We start from the raw sequence: 22,403 nt of genomic DNA on the forward strand, positions 1-22,403 counted from the left end.
CAGGAGTTCCAAACTCATCCAACATATCATGAGCCATTTGTCAAACAATTTTATTCATTCTTTCTGCCACATCATTTTGTTGAGGAGTTTTACCAACAAAAAATTATCTTTTTATGCCATATTGTTCACAAAAATCAAAAAATCCATCTGATATGTATTCTCCTCCTTAGTCATAGCTAAGATATTTGATTTTTAGATCTGATTCATTTTCAACTAATGATTTCAAGACTTTAAATTTATCAAATTCTTCATCTTTGTGTTTCAATAAACTGATCCATCACCTTCTAGAAAATTCATCATTGAATAAGATATAGTATTGTTCTCCATGGGTGACTTTTTCTTTACTGATCCAAAAAAATCAGTATGTATAAGCTCAAGAGGCTTACTTTGTCGATCCTTCTTTTGCATTGAATTGAACTCTAGTTTTCTTACCGAATTGACGTGACTTACATACAGTACTTTCGAGTATGGTGATGTTGGGTATATCACGAATACCTTTGAGTTTGCTTGATTTGCTTATTTGAGAGAAGCTTAGATGTCCCAACCTTCTGTGCCATAACCAGTTTTCCTCTCCCTTGCCTAGGTAGCATTGTTCTTGGCCACCTTTCAATATATACATATTGCGCAGGGTTCTTGTTTATTTTATTATGGTCTTTCTTGTGTCAAGTTCATGAAGCACACATTCTTTTGATCAGAATACCACCTCATTTCCTTGGTCACAAATTTGGCTAACACTCAACAAGTTATTCTTTAATCCATCAACATACATAACATTACTAATTTTAACCTTTTCTTTTAGAAAAATAGAACCTTTACCCTTAATGACAGCATGTGAGTCATTTCCAAAAGTGATATTCTTTTCTTTTTCTAAAGCATTGTATGAAATAAGTCTATATTTATCACATGTCATGTGTTTTGAGCATCTGTTATCAATGTTCCATTGATTTTCTTGTCCTTATGCAAATAGTTCTATGCCACAACTTTCATACTGTAACTCCTTCCTTTTCCATACCTTAGAATTTGTTGATATTTTCTCTTTTTGAGATGTTGGTTGTAATTTTATCCTACATTCAAATCCTTCATGTCCAAAGTTGTTGCAAAATGAGCATTCAATTTCATCTATAAGAGGTGAGAAGTTATTATAAGTGTTATTCTTGACTCCTGTCTCATTCCTTTGTTTTCTTGCTTCTTTAGTCATGATGGTTTTGTATGAAAGACATTGAGAAGCCTTATGACCAAAATTATGACATGAGAAACATTGTCCATTAAAGAATAAATTTTTGTGATCATAGAATCTTCTAGCGTTATTTACCTTTTGACTGGTGTTGCTATTGTTGTTCATCCTTGGATAAGAGTGAACATGATTTACTTGTGGAATGCCTTTATTCTTTTGTTGAGGACTGAAGATTTGCTGACTGGTTTTTGCTGCATTTAGATAACTTCTGGTGGTGGATGAAGAATTTTATGTTTGAGATGTTTCTCCAGTGTATCCAAGGCCCGTCTTCATAAAAGGAGGGCATTGTACCTTGATAATTTCATCTAAGGTTTAAGATCCTTTAGCAAATCTAAGATTCATAGTTTTTATTTTCTTAAGTTCCTTTCTTAGACTTACTACTTCACATTCTAACTTCTCATTATGTTTTTCCTTTTCTATGAGTTGATGCTTCAATGTATCTATTGCTACTTTGTTTTCTTCCAAGAAAATTTTGAGTTGAGTAATTTCTTCAAAGAGATATTTTTCCTCTAAAGAAACCAAATTTTTATCATTAGACTCATTAGCATTTTTCTCAAAAGCCATGAGTAATTTAAGACCTTGATCAGATGCTCCTTCTTCACTATTTTACAAGCCATCACTATCTTCATGAGTATAATAACTTCTTCTATTGTCAAACCATCTCCTATTAATTTTTGCAGTATCCTTCCCTTTGTCATGGTTGTCTTTATGAGTACATTTAGTAGCATAATGACCAACTCTACCACAAGAAAAACATTTGAAGGGAAGCTTACCTTCGAACCTTTCGGTGCCTAGTTGAAGTTTCTTTACAAAATTCACCTCATCTTCTTCTGATATATATCCTGGTTCCTTGTGTTCTTCCTTTTCTTTTCCTTTTACAGATGCTTTAAATGCGGCTTCTCTAACTTTTTAGGGATCTCCTTTCCTCATTTCAAAATTAGTTAGGATCCCATCAAGTTGAACAATAGTAAGAGTCTATAGATCCTGCTTCTCTTCAATGGTAGACACTTTTGACTCGCATTTAGGAGTTAGAGATCTTAAGATTTTCTCTACTAAAGTCGTGTCCTTTATTTATTCACCAAGGTTTTTCATGTGATTTACAATGTCATCTATACATAGAAACAAACTAGCATTACTTTCATCATTATGCATTCTGAGAGTTTCATATTGAATTCTGAGAGTTTGGAGTTTAGCAATTTCTTCCTTGGTATCGCCTTCATAGATTTGAATGATTTTGTCCCATATTTATTTTGTTGTGTTTAATTGCATAATTTTGACAAATTATGATTATGTCAGACTTCCCAATAATGCATTGACAACTTTGGCATTGGTTTCATACGTCTTCTTTTATGTTGCATCTGTGGGAACTACGGCTGGATATTGGTAACCTCCTTCCGCAATTTCCCAAAAATTTGCTCCAAGGGACTCAAGATATGATTTGGTTCTTGTCTTCCAATATATTAACTTATTTCCGTTGAAGAGTGGTGGTCCAATAGATGCCATTCTATCTTGATTTTTCATCTTCGGAGATCTTCCTTCACACGATCAAGCTTCTTTTGAAGGACCTGCTCTGATACTAATTGTTGGGAAAAATACTCAAGGGGGGTGAATCAGTGTTTTAAAAACTCACAATAATAGTTTTATTTTCTGAAATGTATAAGCGACTTTACTGAACCCAACTTGCGTACATACACGACTTTTGTAAAGCAAACTAGTGTATGCTTAGTAAACTTGTAAAACAATTAATTCTTTATTTGTTAAACTTAAAACATAATGTAAGAGATTTATCGGGCATTTGATAAGCAGTAAGCAGGTGCAGTAAGAATAGAATAAAGTATCACACATAAGAAACACACATGAACACCAGGATTTAAGGTGGAAACCCAATGTGGGAGAAAACCATCGTTGTTGTCTTCTCAATCTTCAAATTTATTAATATCAAAAACTTCTTACATTCTTATACTGGTGCAAACTCATGCTAGTACACAGGAACCCACCTACTAAAGGTTACAACCTTCACTCATGTTGAGTAGCTAAATCCTTTCTACAGATAGAGATGATCCCTCTAGCCCAATGAGTGGGTATAGAGACAAGTGAGATAATCTACAAGACACTTTCCTATATTACAATAGAAACGAGAGAAGAGGAAGGAGACCTACCTCACTCTGATGTTATAATACAATCCTTTGTTGAAACTCTTAATCACTTTCTCCTTAGGCTCAGTCCTTGCTTCTTATAGCGTTGAAATACCTGCACGTGAGGACAAAGACACAAAAAAAGAATGAAAGTACAACAAGCATAATAAAATGTAATCCACTTAACAGATCAAGGAGCATTAAGATAAATGAAGCATTGACACAAGCATTTATGGAAAGTGAACTAGTAGTTGTATATATTAATAAACAAAAGAGGAAGCATACAACCCAGGCCTTGATGTTAGTAGGCCTCCTTGAGTGAATGTCCAAGTCCAAGCTCAAAATCTCCAAGCCAAAAGGAATAGCATGTAGGAACTATCTCAGCCTAAGGGTGCAAATAATTAGAGACCAACCACTTTGGAATGGAGAGGGATGAATTTATAGGGAGGGAGAGGAAGTTAGGATCTCACCAAAGATAGGGGAAGGTCGTCATCTCAAGGAGGAAACTCATAGGGATAAGGTCAAAGGGTAATATTGAGAGAATTCGACCACATCCACAATGAACATAATCTAGCTCATAGTTCTAGAAGCCTCTAGATCATGAAGATTCTCCTCCACTTTGAGAAAAATTTCCTTTTAGGGTTCAGCGTGAGTATCCATGAAAAAACCGCACTGGTAGTGTGAGGCTCATATGGTGCAACCAAACATCAGCACAAGAGATTAGTGTTGCAGTCAAGCTATCCTAGAAATTAGGGTTTTGAGCTCATTTTTCTCAGGAAAGGCTCAAGGAAACTTTCATTAGTTCTTGAGGGAGGATCTGGAGTGCATAGCAGGATGGGTACACTGCATAGCTGTCAAGGTTTTGGCACTCCAGGGTATGACACAGGGAAGTGCAGGAGGTGTGAAAAAATAATGTGTAATAGATGCCCCCTAAATCATGAAGGAAGAATAGTGAGTGATGGATGATATGCTTTACGAGCTAGTGCAAGGACTAGAACAAACACCATCAAGAGACCTGCAAATCAAGGATGCATATACATATACATATTTGATAAATATGTCATATATATTAAAACATGAATCCACGATATGGACGCATCCATCTAGATGGAAAGGACTAGGTGAAAAGATCCACGGTATGGGCACAACCATCCGAATGAAAATGATCATCTGGAAGTCTAAGATCCATGGTATGGATGCAACCACATGATATAGAAGGATCATCATCATCATATATATAAGGTACCATGATATGGTCACATCCATCCATATAGAGGAAACATGTATACAATCATGAATAATACATAACTCCACGCATCTTGAGTCATATTAGACAAAACTAAGGGTCTTGCACTCCATCCCAACTCGATTTAAGTACGAATTCTAACATGTGAATGGTTATGTTGAAGTCAAACATGCTAGAAAACCACCTGATTACTGGCTAATAATGTGAACTGTTAACAGGCACGTTAGAAACCACCAATAATGGCAATGGCTCTCAAGGTATGATAGTAAAATTAGAGAATGTGAAAATGAAGTTGAAATCAAACACTCATGGAATCATCTGATCGGAGGCTAGTAATGAAAACTAGTTGTCGAAAGCAAAGAACTTGCCATTAAGGCATGCAAGCTCTAAGGTGATGAAAGGGAGTTTCTAAGTCATCTTCCTGGATAATGAGCTGAAGTCAACAGGAAATGACCCGTCGAAGGAGGGCCATAGTGATTCCCTCATCATTGACACGAAACAAGGAATAAAGTGGAATAAACAAGAATGATCTAGGACTATGGCAAAAGGTCAATTAATGTATAGGTAGTAAACTGCATATAGGACTTCTCTTGAACATATCAGCGACACGACTCCGGAGTGTGACATCATTTGACTCAACATAAGACCAAGGGTCATGACAACGAAGTGGAACAGTCAGATGAGAGGCAAAATGGATCACCTAAACCCGGAGGGACAAGTGACTGAGTGAGGATATCCCAAACCTGACACGAGAAACAAATGAGTGTCATGTTCAAGAGCGACATGCTTCCTACACAAGAGATGTTTCACATTTTCTTTTTCCCCACTATTTCTAGTGAGTACCCCATATATTTTTATTGCAAGCTTGAAGGGGATAACATATGCTTGCCATATAAATTCAACCTTAAGATGAATCCATCCTAGTAACTTTTACGAGCCCTGGGAAGGAGGAACTCGGTCTCTTCACAGTGACGAGTCTTTCGTCATTTAATTTTTACAAGTCCAACGAAAAAGTAACTCAGTGTCTTTTTCATATTTAGAGAGTTCGAGAAAGAAAAGAAAAAGAAAACTTTATTAGTTCCCTTTTCATAATTTGTCTCTCGAACCCAAAAAGGTAGAAAACAATATTTGAGAGAACCTCTCACCATGTCGACCAAGGTGTTCCTTTTTCGTAAATAGTCAATCTCAGCTTGAAAAAGGGGTAAACGTATACTAAGACGACGTCAATTCATTTAATTTAATGAGTTCAAAAAGACAAGTACTCAGTGATCCTTTCATCTTTAGAGAGTCAGAAAAGAGCTTAAAGATGCCTCGGACTGGAGGAACAAGTGGTATAAAAGGATAGAAGCTGGTTCTGGTCATGATGGAACTGCTCAAAACATGTAAAGGTCAAGAGGTTGGCTAATAAGACGACTCATGACAGGTGTTCCTCAGGCAAGGGTAACACAACCAAGTGAAAGTGTTTGATCAACCAAATAGATGGTGTAGATGGAATTAAAAACCATGGCTCATCTAGAAAAAAGGCTAATAAAGATTGAAATCACGAGAGGTGAAGTGGGAATGGTTTCATTTTTATACAAGCTTGAAACATAGGAAATTATGCTTGGATTTGGTTTCATTTTTACACAATCTTAGAATGTAAAAAAATTATGTTTGACATAAGTTTGCATGGCCCCAGCAGAATGACTCAATTTTCCGTTACATGCCCCCAAAGCATCATTTCATTCACCTAATTAGATTATTGGTTACTAACAGGTGGATGGAATGAAGGTTCACTTACACGATCAAGTGAAAGAATCAATTGGGATTTTACGAGATCTAATCAAAGACTCGAATTGGAAGGGGATTTGTTTCATTTTTTAATGAGATTGAACAGGAAAAAAACCATGCTCATGACACCTTGATTCATTTTTTAGCAAGCTTGACACAAGTGAATTAAATTTTCTTGTGGAGACCTATTTCATTTTTAACGAGGTTGACATAGTAAAAGAACTATCCTCATGGCCCTTGTTTCATTTTTTAATGAGCTTGACACAAGAAAAGGAACTTTGCTCTAGGCTTTTGATCACAGACCAAAAGAGGCCATGGCTTCCAAGAGGTTCTCATCATATGGGAGAACAACACTCTAGAAAGGATACATGTCCAACGATCCAAATGACAAATCGGGCTTGATTTCCCCTAGTACATGATGTACTACATCACCTACTAGATCATCAGTAGATGTGGGAATGGAACATGTGGCCATGTAATTAACATGTGGCGATGGTGATACTACTTGAAAATAAGAACCACATAGGGATGATAGTTGATTGGGAGTTGACTCAGGACCAATGAACTTAAGTTGATCAATGATCACAATGCTTCCTTCATGTGGGAAACACATCACTCGAATGAAGGAAGGGGCAATAGCTCCCATGACGTAAACATAGTCACGACCAAGGAGTAGATTAAAATCCAATGAGCCTTGGACAACCATCACGTCTATATAGACAATCTTTCCTCCCAAAGTAATAGGTAACTTAGGAAGGATCCCTAATGGTAAATTGGTTCCTCTGTTAAAATCTAATAGATTCTAGGTGACGAGGAAAAGCTACGGAGAACCTAAATCTTGCAAAGTAGTTGAGGATATAATGCTAACAGATGCGGCTTCATCTATGACTGTGCTAGGTACGACTGTATGGTAAGCCTATACTGTAATCTGGAAAGGCACATATGACAGAAGATGATATCCTTCTAGTCGACTCTAATCGAAAGAAGTGATTAAACTTCTTAGAAGGGGTGTCATAGGAACATGAGAGTTGCCCTCTTGCTCTATGGAAACATGAGAACGAATCTCATGCACCTCAGAATGGGAGGATTTCCTTCTAGTTCATTCGAAACTGAAGAAACCAGAAGAAATTTGAGCAGTACGAAGTTCAATCTCTATTGGAAATGTATGATTAACTAAAGGTGGAGCCAAGTTTACTGATTTCTCAAGAAATGTTTGGTTGAGAACGGACTCACGAGACTCATTTTCAGAGAGAGTGAGGTTGACCGAAGATGACTTTTGATCAATCACTTGATCAACTAGCGAAGGATCAGGGGAAAGCTTCTGATAGCCAACCAGAAGAGGAGGCTGGGAAGCAGTAAGGTTTTCCAACTCTTTAGAAGCCTCATCTAGAAAAGGACAAAGGTGAATGGGATGATTACCTTCACACAACTTACAATGAAATTTAACTTTTCCCTTTTTCCCATGGACCTTATTATTACTAGTTGAAGGTCTATCACGAGCATGAACTCCAGAGGTTGATGACAAAGGTTGATGTGAATCTATAGACCACACTTGTAAGACCTTGGGAATACCAAGACAATTCCTAAGAAGGTGGTCACCCTTACATAACATGCAAGGGAATTTCACTTTCTAGGGCTGATTGGAAGAATTTTCTACATCAGTTGCATCTGTAGCAATGGCTGCTTGGTTGCCCCTTTCTTATTTTTCTTCTTCTTCTTTGTCTTGTTCTTCTTCTTCATGGCTTCTTGGTTACTAAAATCCATATTTTCACCAGGTGAAGAGGAAAAATGGTGTGAAGAAACATGCAAAGAAGGTGAGGTTAGGATCAATGTGAGGTTGATGTTGTTCAGGTGGAGGAGAACTCGGTTGAAAAGTAGTTTGGACACTCAGAATCACCGAGGTCAAAAATAACCAAATTGGGAGACCAATGAGCAATCCTGGAAGGGACAATGTTGGCATATAAGGAGCACTAGTATTTCCAAAAGAAGGAAAAGGACTAGGATTCCCCTTAGAGGGATTTCCTTTATTAGTAGACTCGGGAAATGCTGCCATTGGTATCAACCTAATATCTACTAAGGAGTGTTTCCATAGGAAGGATTTTTTTCCATGGTCAATTAATTGATTTTAGAACTTTAAAAAACTAAATCAAAAAGGGGTAATCTAGGCAAAAGGGTTTACCAAGTATCCATGAACATCTATATACACCTTAGTTGAAACCAAGGACTTATTGTATGGCGGCCAATCGTCCCGAATGTTGTGTTCGGTGTATCACGTTTACAAGGTGGCTGACTCAGTTCCCTATGGCTAAATGATAGCAACCTAGTGGGGTCTCCCAATATATACTCGACGATACGGGGAGCAGAAGTCTGTGTTAGAATTGTCTAATGCATAACCGTTTGGTGAGAGCATTCCCATATACTTTCCATACTAGAGTGCCTCCAATATACCCTAGAGTACTGGAGAACCTCTGATATACTTCCGTACTATAATGAGATTTCACCCTCGGTATACAATGTAGGCATTTAACGACAACTACTAGGTTTATAGACGCCAGAACACATCTCTAGCCTAGACCTCTAAATGTTTGCATTAAGTTCCAAATGCTCCTTAGGTTAATTGAGTAAATTTGAAATTTTTTCTTGAATTATGTTTCAATTTTGGGCTCAAAAAGATGTCACTTGAATACCTAAAATGCAACTATATGAGAAAAGGAGAACTTTTCATTTCAATGAAAGCTAGACTAATCTAGGGAAGAAATTTCAATCAATAATGCATCAAACAAAATGCATCAAGAAAAATGTCTATCACTAACTTTCACTTTCATCTTCCAAATGCAATGCCAAAACTAATTTTTTTTCAATTTTCACTATCTGTTGGGATAGGGTCTTGTTGATGCGGAGAATTTTTGCTATGCCAACAAAGGGAACCAACCCAATCGCAGACTGCAATTAGATCTTCTTTCGTTTGGAATGGCTAGTTTTGACGGGTTTTAAAGGACCCCGTAAACTATTATAGGTGTTGAAAGATTGCTCCCCAGAGGAAGACTTCCATTAAATAAACAAAAGAAATAGCTAACCTATATGTATCAGATCCTATCTATACTAATTCTAACGACTTATGCTAGTCCTAACTATTCTAATCTATCCTGCAGGAGCATAACAAAAAGAGATTAAACATCATATATAGATTCCAAATCCAAATGAATCAATTACTGGTTCACAGATGAACAATGTTGTATTAAATCTTAACTGCAATCTAATTACTCATACAGGAATACACATTCCTTTCCATACAAATAAAACTTGCAACTGACGTTTAACAGGGTTTCGAATCAGCAACCACTCATGAATTAACCATGGTAAAAAATTATATTTGAATAACCAAGACTAGTCACGAACTGTTTGTTATCAATGTGCACAAAAACAAAACATATATATATCCTCATGCCCATCACAACACCCTGATTCCAAACATGAAATAAAGAGGAAAATAAATCTGAAAAAAGGCTCCTTCTTGACCCAAACAGTTTTCTTTATTAGCACAATAAATCAAAAGCTGTTTTGCCCAAAAAAAGGTCCTCTTCCTCTATCCAAAGATGATACTTATGAAGAAAGAGAATTGACCATCGGTTTCTCCCGACCTTCGTCCTTCTCTCTTCCTTTCCATATTCAAATTAAAATATACAAAATGTAATGGTTAATGAAACAACAAACAGGTTGAAGCCATTGCTATTGGAGCATTCTATTTCCTGAAGAAAAATTAACGGATGTCGGTAGAAAGAGGAATGACTTCATGCCATCCCTTTGCACACGTATTGACTGAATGTTATTCCCTTTTATTCCTGTAGTCTGTTGCGTAGTTCCCCATTGTGTATGCCTTCCCTGTTGCTTGTCATAAACTCCTCTGTTTTGGCTAGGTCTCGCTTGCATCTTTTCCCCATGGCCATTCTCGATGCTTACGCATTAGCTCATCGACCTCGCCTTTCTTCCCTTGGTCCTTGCCTATGGAATGATCATCATTAGCTATGAGTATGAGATGACAGAAATTCCTAAAAACACAAATCTTTCCGTTAATAAAACTTTTATAAAGGAACAATTGTGAAAGAATCAGCCCCTAGTTAAACCAAGGTTGCGATGCGATCAAGTCGCAATCGTACATCGCAACAGGCAGTCACATGCATCATCACCCCTGGTCTTGCCGATTGTGATTTGCAATTGGATGGACCTGAAAATATATGTGTTGCGTTTAATAATCCCGGCGTGTCTGCCATATCGCATCACGCTTTATGCATAAACGTTGGGTTTCATCGATTGTGATTTGCAATAAGGGAAGCAAAACCGAAAAATATATGTGTTATGTTTAATAATCCCGGCGGGTCTAGTGTATCACAGTGCGTCTTATGTATCAGCGTTGAGAGTGCCGATTGTGATATCCGATGCGATCGGAGACTTGATAGCATCACAGTAACTCTTGGGAGATAGACCTTAGCCCTTTACCAATGTGAAAAGCGATATGCGATGGAGGAGTGGTCAAGCGCTTGCAATAACCGATGAAGGCATGCATTGAGAGATGTGTAAGGACCGAGGAAGTGTGAAAAGGATAAGTTATGCATATTTGTATAGTATTTGTATTAAAAAATCATTGATATAGAAATAAGGACGTGATAGAAGGTTTTGAGGGTTGAGTCTATATACACCCATAGTAAAGAGTGGGGGTTGGTTATATGTGTGGACATAGAGCAGCATGAAGGTTTATGAGGATTGAAAAAATCTCGATGAAGGATATGAATGAAGGGCTAGACTAGGTTATAAATGAATCATGGTGCAGAGATTTATTTAGGAGGTCTTAACCATTAAGAATTGAATATTTGACTCGACAAAGAGTTAAAATCCCTGGGATAAAAATAGATCATTCGGAGAGCTATCATTCGGAGAAATGAAAGATCAAACTTCTAGGGGACCCATTCAAATTTGTTGCCAGAGCAAGTTTTAATAGGGTGGTGGTTGTGGCTACAAAAAATGGCGAACCGCTGGGTGAACCAGTTATCTTTGTTACCAAATAAACTTTGGATCAGTAGAACATCAGGGTGTTAAGATAAACTTGAAATGCGAACTGTACAGATATATAGGCATGGATTCCACTTCAGCATTAATAGCTTTAGGCGGGATAAAGACAAATAGCTTCTACTTACTGATAGGGTTTTGACAGGCATTCTCCAATGGTCGTATTATGGGATTTATTGACCTTCCTTTACATGTTTTCTACTTTCAAAATCCTTTCGTGGCCATCATCGGTTTGTCAATACCTGTCTAGGTGTGTACCTCAGCTCTTTATCGCTCATCAAAATTGATGTAGATATGTTTATCTAAACTTTATGTAAGAATTTCAGTGTTATACTTTCGTATGATTGAATGGGGCACAGTCATGGATCATGCCATATTTTTAAACTGCTTAAGAAAGGTCGGGCTTGCTGTGTCAACTGGTACTCTGAGTCCAGCAACAGTCCCTATTCCAACCGGCTTCCCAAACAACCTGTCCTTTTAGATTGGCACAAGGACTCAACATTTAATTTTCTTTTACATAAGTCCTTCCAGTTTCAGGCACAAGGACTAGAGGAAAATTAAATTTGCCATAGGATATACGACAACAAGCTTAGCCCATGAGAGGAGGTTTACTTGTAGATGACATATATTGGAAATTTTAGTGTGGTGGACAGAACCAATGGAGAATGATTGCAAACCTCATAGAAAAGTATAGGCTAGGTCTGGATGGGATTTTAAAAATGCAGCATTCCGCCATGCCAGTCCAGCTGTGGTTACACATGTTTCGTTTTATAAAGATGCCCCTACATGCTCCAGGTATCCAGGTTATCAATAGATCCTACCTAGTTCCTAACGGATGCCAATGAGTGGCTTTGATTTGAATTTTACCCCTGATTTTCCAGTTCTCATAGGCTCATTGAAAGTTTTCTTGATTTGCAAGGTAACGATGAATTTAGGATTGGCATAATCATCAACAGGTTACTAAGGGAGGAAAAAATCTAAAGGTGGGGAGTGAGGGAAATATGACAAGAGTTATAAAGGTGAAAATGAGACTGAAGGACCGAAATCAATTGGCTGAAAAGGACTGAAATTCAAAACAAAAGGAAAACAAACTTTGCGAAAAAAACAAGAACAGATGGGATGAAAATATCACTTAAGCTAACAGCAAAAATAAAATGAATCCTAACCTACTCAGGAGGTAACCACCATGTGGTGGCTACTGGAAGTATCTCTTAAGATGTTGGCCATTAACAGGGAGTTTCTCAGTTTCTCCCTGTAAATTTTTCAATCTGTAAGTTCCCTGACCAATTTTTCCCTCCACTTGGAATGGGCCCAGCCATAAGTGTTGGAATTTTTTGTGCTTACCTTTTGGCTCACTCAACTTGTCCCATTTCAAGATTAGCTCTCCTACTTGGTAATATTTATCTCTTTCCAGATGGGGATCAAACCATCTCTTCATAATCATTTGGTGATTTCTAAATTTATTTCTCACTTAAGCTCTCAATTCCTCCAACCTCACCAGTTGGTTGATCCTTTTTTGAAGTAAGGCTGAAGGGGTCCCTCTCGAAGCTTGGGAGAGCTGTAAAGAGGGAAGGGTAATGTTAGGAGGCAAGATGGCTTCCTGTCCATAGACGAGAAAGCATGGGGAGTTTCCTAATGCTACTTTTGGGGTGACCCTATCAGCCTAAAGGGCGTTTGTCAAAGCATTGTGCGAGTTCCTCCAGTTGTCGGCAACAGATTTACAGATTATGCGGATGAGGTTTTTATTTGAGGACACTGCAACTCCGTTTCCCTAGGGGTAATAGTTTGATGCATACCTTATGTGAATTGATTTATCGATAGAAAATTCAGTCAATTTTAGTGATGAAAAGTAAGAATCATTATCAAATATGAGAGTGTCAGGGATGCCAAACCTATTGATAATAAATTTCTTAATAAAAGATATTATGTCATCTTCGTTAACCTTTCGAAGCAGGATGGCTTCGGTCCATCTAGTGAAGTAGTCGGTTGATGTGAGTATATACTTATGCTACTATGAAGAGTTCAGAGTGATATCACCTATGACATCTAAGCCCCATTGCCAGAACGGGTGATAAATCATAATGGGCCTGAGGGGAACAATAGGCTTTCTTTCTCATCCTGCGGCAGTTTAACATACCTTGCATTTCCGAGCATAAGCATGTGAGTTTATGAACATTGTGGGCCAATAATATCCAACTCTTAATATTTTGTGAGCGGTGGTATCTCCTCCATAGTGACCACCTACTAGGTCGTCGTGCATTTCTTTCAAGACATGATCGGCATCATCCTTTTCCAGAAACTTCAGGCAAACTCCATCATAATTTTTTCTGTATAATGTGTCATTGGCCAAGTGATACTGATTAGATTTCAATCTGAGTGCTCTCCTTTGTGATGCATCCATGTGCTCAGGACATGATCCCTATGTTAAATAAAAGCATAGAGTCATAATACCATGACTCAAGGTCTAAAGGGACTTCTGACATTTCACGCTCACACATTAGCATCTCATTAATCCATAGGGGCTCCTCCGTGAATTCTACTTGTGCATTTTGTATGCTCTGTGCTTTTGGTTCTTCGGACGCCCCTTCTTTATCTGCCAATGCTTCTGCCGTGAGCTCACACAATCCCTGCCCTCGAACTATCTTCGCCAGCTTAATCTTGAGGTCATATTCTTGAAGGGCAGTTATCCAATTCCCTCTCCGTTCACCGATTTCTTTCTGCACGAAGAGGGCTCTTGCAACAAGGTGGGGAATGATTAATTTAGTCTTGGCCTTTAATAAATAAGGGCGGAAATGTTTTACGGCTTTAAAAATAGCAAAACCTTGTTTCTCCACGTCTGGGTAGTTCAGTTCTGCCCCCTGAAGATTAGAGCTCATATAAGAAATAGGGACTTCATTTCCATCATATTTTTTTGGATGAGGATTGCAACATATGAAACATCAGAAGCAAAAGTGTACAAGAAGATTTCCTTATCGAAATTGGGGTTGACCAATGTAGGAGCTTCTGCGATGGCCTCCTTAATTCGCTGAAACAATTTCTTAGCTTCATCGCTCCACCTATACACAATGTCTTTCTTCATCATTAGTTGCATGGGATGCACTATTTCTGCGAAACCTGAAATGAATTTCCTAACGAAATTAATTTTCCCGAAGAAAGATTGCATTGCCCTTTTATTTGCAGGGGGTTGTATTCTCATGATGGTCTCTATTCTTTCAGGATCAATAACAATCCCTTCTTTAGAGAGGATATGACCCAGTAGTTTCCCTTCTGTAACTGTGAAGATGCTCTTCTTGGGATTCAACGATATTTCGTATCTTCGGCATCTTTCGAAAATCTATTTTAGGTGATAAATATGATCCCTTTTGCGATACGAATACACAGTAATGTCATCCATGTACACTACTACTGATCTGTTAATCAATCCTCAAAAATCTATGTCCATAGCTCTCTGAAATGTGGCACCCGCATTAATAAGTCCAAACAACATTTTACGGTATGCGTAAGTGCCCCATTTAGTGTTGAAGGTTGTCTTAAGCTGATCTCCATTCGATACCAACACTTGATTATATCCCGAAAAACCATCCAATAGGGACAACATTTCAGACCCAAAAACGCACTAAAGAATGTGTTCCATAGAAGGGACAAGATAGTTATCTTTCTGTGATGCTTTGTTCAAGTTTCTAAAATCAATACATAACCTGATGTATCCATTTTTCTTTCTTACTAGCACTAGATTGGCTAACCAGTGGGTGTGCCTGACAGGAAAAATGATTTTGGCATCCAACATTTTGTTTAATTCTTTCTTCACCAACATTTCCAGGCTTGGATGCATCTTGTGAAGCTTTTGTTGGTATGGCCTAACATCCTTCTCCAATGGAATCACGTGTTTCATAACGCTGGTATCAAAGGTTTTTAAGTCACCATATGTCCATGCAAAGACGTCCATGTACTCTTTAAACAACTTAACAAATGCAACCTTTTCTCGTGGAGAGCATCCCAAGCCCAAAGTAACAATTTTTGGGTCTTCGTTGGTTCCAATGTTGACTGATTCATACTTCATGGATGAGCTATGTGTTTCGAAATTAGTTTGCTTCTTAAATTTATCATCCAGGTCATAAAAGTGCTCCATCTTGAAAATTGACTTGGGGATTATATTGGACTAATATTTTTCCTCATCTTCACTCTCATTGATGAGCCTGTCATGTTCCTTTTCATCAATGAGTGCATTTTTTAATGTCTTATTGCAGTGCAGGAACTCAAGGATTTTTCCATCACCTTCGAACACCTGCCAATTCGAGATGTTATCAGGCACAGACGGTCTGAAAATCAATTCAACATAATATTTATTCTTGTTTAATCTAAGCTCAGGAAAAAGTTTCATAGCAATACTAGCCATCAGATCGGCATCTGTGTTTTTCCCTCGAGGTATGTATGTGATATTAAAAGAATCAAAATTGTCAATTAAGATCCATACCTCATGTTGGTATCTTACTAGGTGTGGCGAATTACAGTGTATCCTTTTCCTTACCTAGTCCACAATTATCTGTGAGTCACCAAAAACTTTAAGAATTTTTACCTTCATATCAATGGCTTTTTTTAGGCCTTGCAACAAGCCTTCATATTTTGACGTGTTGTTGATGCACATGAACTGCAACCGGCTGGCCATCAGATGTTGGTTCCCTTGTGGGTCAATGAGAATGCTCCCAACACCTGCACCTTCAAGGAAGTTAGAGCCATCAAAGTAGAGTGTCCGGAAAATAGAATCTAATGTTACATTAAATGAACTGATTCCTATGAATTTGGTTCTATCATCTACTATATTACAGTGTGGCTCATCAGTTGGACTATGGCAGAGAGATTCCAACTGTGTGTTTGTCACAGTTTCTTCAATTGTCTCTGCATGGAATTCTCTGAAACAGGTTTCGATGGCACAAACGTCAAAACTATAACTCCCAAGGATAGAGTTGGTAAACATTACAAGTTCATTGGGGTCGTTTAGTTCTGTCACTACATACTTCGTGTATCTTTCTTGATAAACTCTCAGCATATCACCTTTTCCCTTCTAAGGCAACAAGAGATGGGACCAATCAGTTGAGAAATACCCATTCAAATTTGCTGACCAGTCCCTACTAAGCAGCATCGCATATGCCTTGGGTATGTTGACTATCACTATGTCAATGACTTGTGTGTATTGTGGTTTGGTAGCCATCCGAATCAACACATCTTTCAATTCTCCAATTACTTTTACATTCGTTCTGTCTAGTTGCATAATTCGAGTTCCAGTTTTCTCAGGTATTGCATGAAGTATTTTAGCAATAGTTTAAGGCATAACAGTGGATGAGGCATCAGAATCTACCAAGTAATTATATACGTTCATGTTGAAGATTTCAAATGTGATAAGGAAAGGTGGAGTCATGGATTTTAATTTCCTCCCTATTATGGCTGCACTGACATCTTGAGGGGTTCAATTCATTTTTTATAGAGTGGCTTCCATGGCCGATGGCATTTGGGCTGTACTGGGGGTACTAACAGGTCTAGATGCCAACTTCTTGATTTGGCTACTCGAATCGGTGGGAGATATGCAATTCCTTTCATTCATATCTTTCAAAAGAAGATCTCTTTGTTGTGTTAACTTTAACAAATCGAAGTATGTGATATTATCTCGGGATTTCTTAAGATCATCCACAATGTTGTAATCAATGTTATAAACAGGGCAGGGCAGAGTAAACATACCTGTTTTGCCATTCTTAGGTGGGATTTTACCATTTTGAGTCGCATTCATTGCATTTGGAGATGTATTATCTGTTAGTTAAGTCTTTGCAGCCTTCCTCCAGTGATCAAAATTGCTCTTACAAAGTGATTTTAAGGTGTTAAGGTCAAATTTTGTCATTTCAGTGAGTCTCCAAGAAAAATTTGGTCACTAGGCATTAGGTCTAGGGTTTGCTTGTACTCCTTCCAAAGTTGTCCAAATGTCGGTCCATGTCACCATTTAGATGAGTGTTCCATCATTTATAGGTTGTCATTATCATGTCAAGTTCCACTGGGTCATTTTACACCTTGTTCATGCTTCAGTTGCACCTAGGTAAGGTCATTTCCCTCTCCTAGGGTTTTGAAGGTAATTTCTCTTGGACGGCCAAATCATCGGCAAAACTTGTATCCTGATGTTCATACACCTTCCCCTATCCTTAAAGTACCTTATCAAACACTTCCCATCACTGAGATCCCCAAATTCCTCATTTTCGCACAAACCTTAGTTTCTTGCTACAACCTGGCAATTTTCTAGGTTGGATCTGTGTTTTGCCTTTTTGCACCCCTTCCCCTCACCCAATTTCTAATATTAAACTTTCCCCTACTTCGTAACATCCCTCCCTACTTCCAAAAATTTCCTCAAGAATTTATAATCTCCATATCCCTTTCATTTCGCTTCATTTCGACAAATCTCTTGTTCCACACATTGGGGTAGGTTTCACTCAAATGATGTTCCTGAGCAAGGAAAGATGAATTTGGAAAACCTGAGAGAGGTTTTTGTCCAAAATAGGCCAAGGAAGAAAATTCTCCTTCACTTTTTACACAAGTGTCATGGTTTTGGAGAAATGTCAAAAATATAGTTTCCTCGGGAGAATTGATGCACCTCTGAAGTGACCTTGGGAAAATCAAGTTTTCTCCTAGCTTGGTTGGCCAAATGACTTACCTGATGAGTCAAATGATAACTAGACACAAATCTCTTTCCAATGAGCTACCATTAGTGCAATTTGGAGTTGAGAAATGCATTTCAAAGTTGACTGTAACAGCACTCTGCCTTGAGGCAGCCTCATTTGGCACATTTTGACCAGTATTGGGAGATTTGATTTTTGACGGGGCAAATGAACTCCAAATTGACAAATTATGGTTGGGTTGGAAAGTAGACACAAATACCTTTCCAACGAGCTATCTTAAACCCAATTTGGACACCGGGAAGGCCTCCAAAAGTCACCTAGAAAAAGGCACGGCGCACAGGGGAGGCGCGGCGCACTCGTAGAAAATTTCCAGTGTAAATTTACATTGGCGCGACGCACTGGGAAGGCGCGGCGCATAGAGCTGCCAAGACTGATTTTTTTAAAAAATTTGTTCCAAGATTGCCCCAAAATGCATGGATTGCCATTGGTACAAGTAGGTTGAACTTCTCTCATGGTTTTTCATCCAAGATTGATGGTTGTTGATGGTGTTTGATGAATGGTGAAGTGTGTTAAAGAAAACAAATCCTATGTCTTCAAAATTTTCCAAGGAGATTGCTGCTAGGGTTTTTTGTTGTAACTAAGTATCCCCTCACCTCATCACTCCCTAATCCCATACTCTCCTTACTTCCCTTATTCCCCAAGTTAACATACCCCCAAAATTCACTAAGCCCATGCTCCCAAGTCCCAAATCACTTATTCCTAAGTTCTATTATCCCTATTCCTAAACCCTACCATTCCCTATCACTCTCCTTCTCTCATTTCACTTTTAAAATCCTCAAATCCCAATTCCCAAACATAGTCAAGTGACTGTCCTCACCTTCACTTGATTGAACCACATTTTTCCCACACTCCACTATACCCACTGTCCCTATTCATCATAGTCCCTTCCTACTTGGCACATATTTGGCATTGAAATAAAGGGTACCAAATTCTCTTTTTCAACAAGTTTCTAAACATACACCTTGCATGGACATTATGGAGACAGACACTGAAACATCATATGAACAAGACAGTCATTTCCACCACTGAACTGCATGCACCAAGAAGGCATCAAAAAGGCAAAAGAGGAAAAAAGAGCATGATCGACTTTCGATATTGGCCGAGGCAATCCTTGGCCCGCCATAGCACTTAATGAAGAAGCTCCAGCCCAAATTTAAAGAAATTTGGGGCAGTTTTGGTATTTTTGGAAATTTTTGTGCAAAAAACAAGGTTTTTCTCGGAGCTCCAAATGACAAAAGGTTTACATTTTTGGATTTTCCATGGAAAATCATGACTGTTGGTGCATGGCCAAGAAGTTTGGGCCAATTTTGAGTCCTTAGGAGGTCAAAAACACCCAAAAAATGACCTCTCTGCCCCTATTTTGACACACATGAAGCAGTCTTGGGAGATTGCAGTTTTGGAGGGGAAAATGGGCACCAAATTCAGAAATTCCACTTCGGTTAGAGTGTAGATAGGCAGGGCTTTCGAACAAGCACACTTGGGCTCAATTTGGACTTCAGAAGGTGCCTCAAAAATAGCTCCAAAGTAGCGTGACGCAAACAGTTTTTGGCACGGCGCACAGAGACCCAAAGGCCAAAATCACTCCAACTTCACGAAATTTCAATTTGCAATTTTCTCCAAGTGGGCCCGCTCATTTACAATGCATTTTTCCTGGCATCAAAGACAAAGTTTAGAAAACATTTTTGGCTTCTATTCAAGTGGCCAAATGAAGGCGAACAGCCACCCAAAAATTCTACGTTCATATTTGCTTTTTCTAATTGGTCTTCATAGAAAAATGAATGTAACTACTGATGGTTGGCTCTTCATTTCCTGGGTTGATTTACTTTCTCATGGCAAAGATTATTTATTGTATTGAGAGTCATTTTGTAAAGGGTGGGGAGTTTCTGGGAGCAGTGTGGAGAAAGAAAAACCCAGCACTTTCATTCTACAGTTTTGGCCAAGAGATTAATAAAAGGATGCAGCTCTGATTCAGGAGATCCCTGTGGTATGGGTTTAGCAAATGTGTTTCTCCTCTGTTTCATATGTACCTTGTTATGTTTATCGTTTCCTTCATAATCACTTATGATTGAATGCTTTTAAGTATGATAGGTAGAATCCAGTTATTTGCTCTGCCTTGTGAAAGCATTCAGGTTTTGTGTGTTTTTCTTCTGTATGAAAAGGATTCATTACACATGCCCTTTTCAGCCTCTCAACAGTCTTTCCACTCCATAATATTTCAAAGTTGATTGCTAAACTTTCTGCCTATCTTGCCTCATGAAATAATCTGCGTCTTTGAGTTAAATTCTTTGCTCATGCTGTTCCTTGGTCCCATACATCCCAGAAAACTCAGTCATTCGTCAAAATATTTCTTTCCTATTTATTTACCTAGCCTAAAATCAGTATCCATTCTAAGTCATCCTCAGACCCTATTTGCTTATTCTTCACTGAGCGTGACCCAGAGAGAGCCCTCTCCTGTTCTGGTAGGGCTAGCTACCAGACTGAGCATGGTTTGTGGTTGCCATGAATTTCGCCTTCCTTCAGCCTAAGGCAAATTTAGGTGCTAACATAGTGGCGACTCCACTGGGGATGAAATTGGCTTGCTTGTAGATTGTCTTGTCCCAGTACATATCTCAAGTTCAGAGCTGATTGTTGATGGTGTACAATGATCAAACATTAGAAGGCTGAAATCATTCACCTGGCGACTCCATTCATTGAAGAATCCAGCAATCAATCCTTCATGGTGACTCCACTGCAGAGAGATCAGTAGCTTTGATATTTTCAAGATGGAATGGATTGCAAGAAGATACGCTCCCATGAGCCGAGATCACATCCCAGGTTTCCCGAATAAAATGCCCAAGGTGGATTGGCTTCAGAATTTGCCTATGTTCAGAAATGTGGAAGGTAATGACGCTGCTCTTCATTTGGTGAAATTTCACATTCATGTGCATAAATTAAAGATCAATTTTCTTGAAGACTGTTTGATGAAAATGTTTATGGCTACTCTAGAAGACGAAGCCCGATCTTGGTATGAAAGTTTGCCACCTGCTTCTATTCATTGTTTAAAAGATTTTCATATAATATTCTTTGAAAGGTATAAAGAATCATATCCATCCTTGGCTTTAGTTCAGGACTGTTGTAGCCATGTTCATAGTTTTATTGAAGATCTTAAGAATTTTTATGGGCGTGATGACTTGATGGACAGAGAAATCATGGAAGCATTGTATGAAAAACCATTTCAGCAACATAAAGACGATCATGAAAATTTGCAGCATGATCAAGATTTTAGTACGGTGGAAGATGAAGGAATTTCGCATCTTGACAGTCAACAAGAATTACATGAAATGGATTAGCAGTATTAGGAAACTTTGTACACTCCTTCACTGGAAATTAATGAAGACAATTGCTACTTGAGCAAGAGAAAACAAAAAGTATTATCTCCTCTATCAGAAGATGAGAGAGATCAACTCTTGCACGGTCATGTTACAGCTCAAGTTAACACAGATCTGTAGTGTGCACATGGTCAAGAAGGTGAGGGCGGAACTTCTTCCTCTTCTGAAAAGGATGACAATCCTGTAAGTAGCTTTATAGATCAACAGGTTGAAGAGGTCTATATGGCTGAAAATGATGAAAGAAAAAGTGTCGTTTCAGATCTGTCCATAGAAGAAGACAGCATGCAGGGAAGTCAAGTTTCAAATTCAGATTGTGATGACCAAGAAAACCTTGTACTAATTCCCATGAAAGAGAATTCTGTTGTTAAAATCACATGGAATGAAGAAAACAGAGTTATGAATCCAAATGTTCTCATGTCATCAGAACAAAGTCTTCATAAAGAGGTAATCCAGTCCGCTCATGAACAACAAGGTGAGAGCTTTGTTCAAGTAATTGAAAAAGTTTCTCTGGATGAATCGTTGGTAGATGATAGAAATGTCATGCTTGAGTTTCACGAAACATTTGAAGTTTCTTTTCTCATGATTGATGAATGTGATGAGAATCTGGCTGTCATATCATATGAAGATGACCTACCATATATTCAGACTTCAGAATATCAGACCATTCGAGACTCTCTTTCAGATTGTTCTTCATATGTCTCATGTTTTGAAGTGTTCTTTGAAAAGGAGATCTGCTCATCCACTTGTTCAGAATTTTTTGAGGACCATGAACATACTCTTATTGAAGTACCTTATGAAGAAAGACCAGAATCAAGAGAAAAAGATACCTTGTTTTTCCAGCACGAGGTCAATCTTCATGTTTTTTAGGAT

This window comes from Pinus tabuliformis, chromosome 8 (genome assembly GCF_031772625.1).
Source record: "Pinus tabuliformis cultivar Carrire ecotype Pingquan chromosome 8, CPIR1, whole genome shotgun sequence".
NCBI lineage: Eukaryota > Viridiplantae > Streptophyta > Pinopsida > Pinales > Pinaceae > Pinus > Pinus tabuliformis.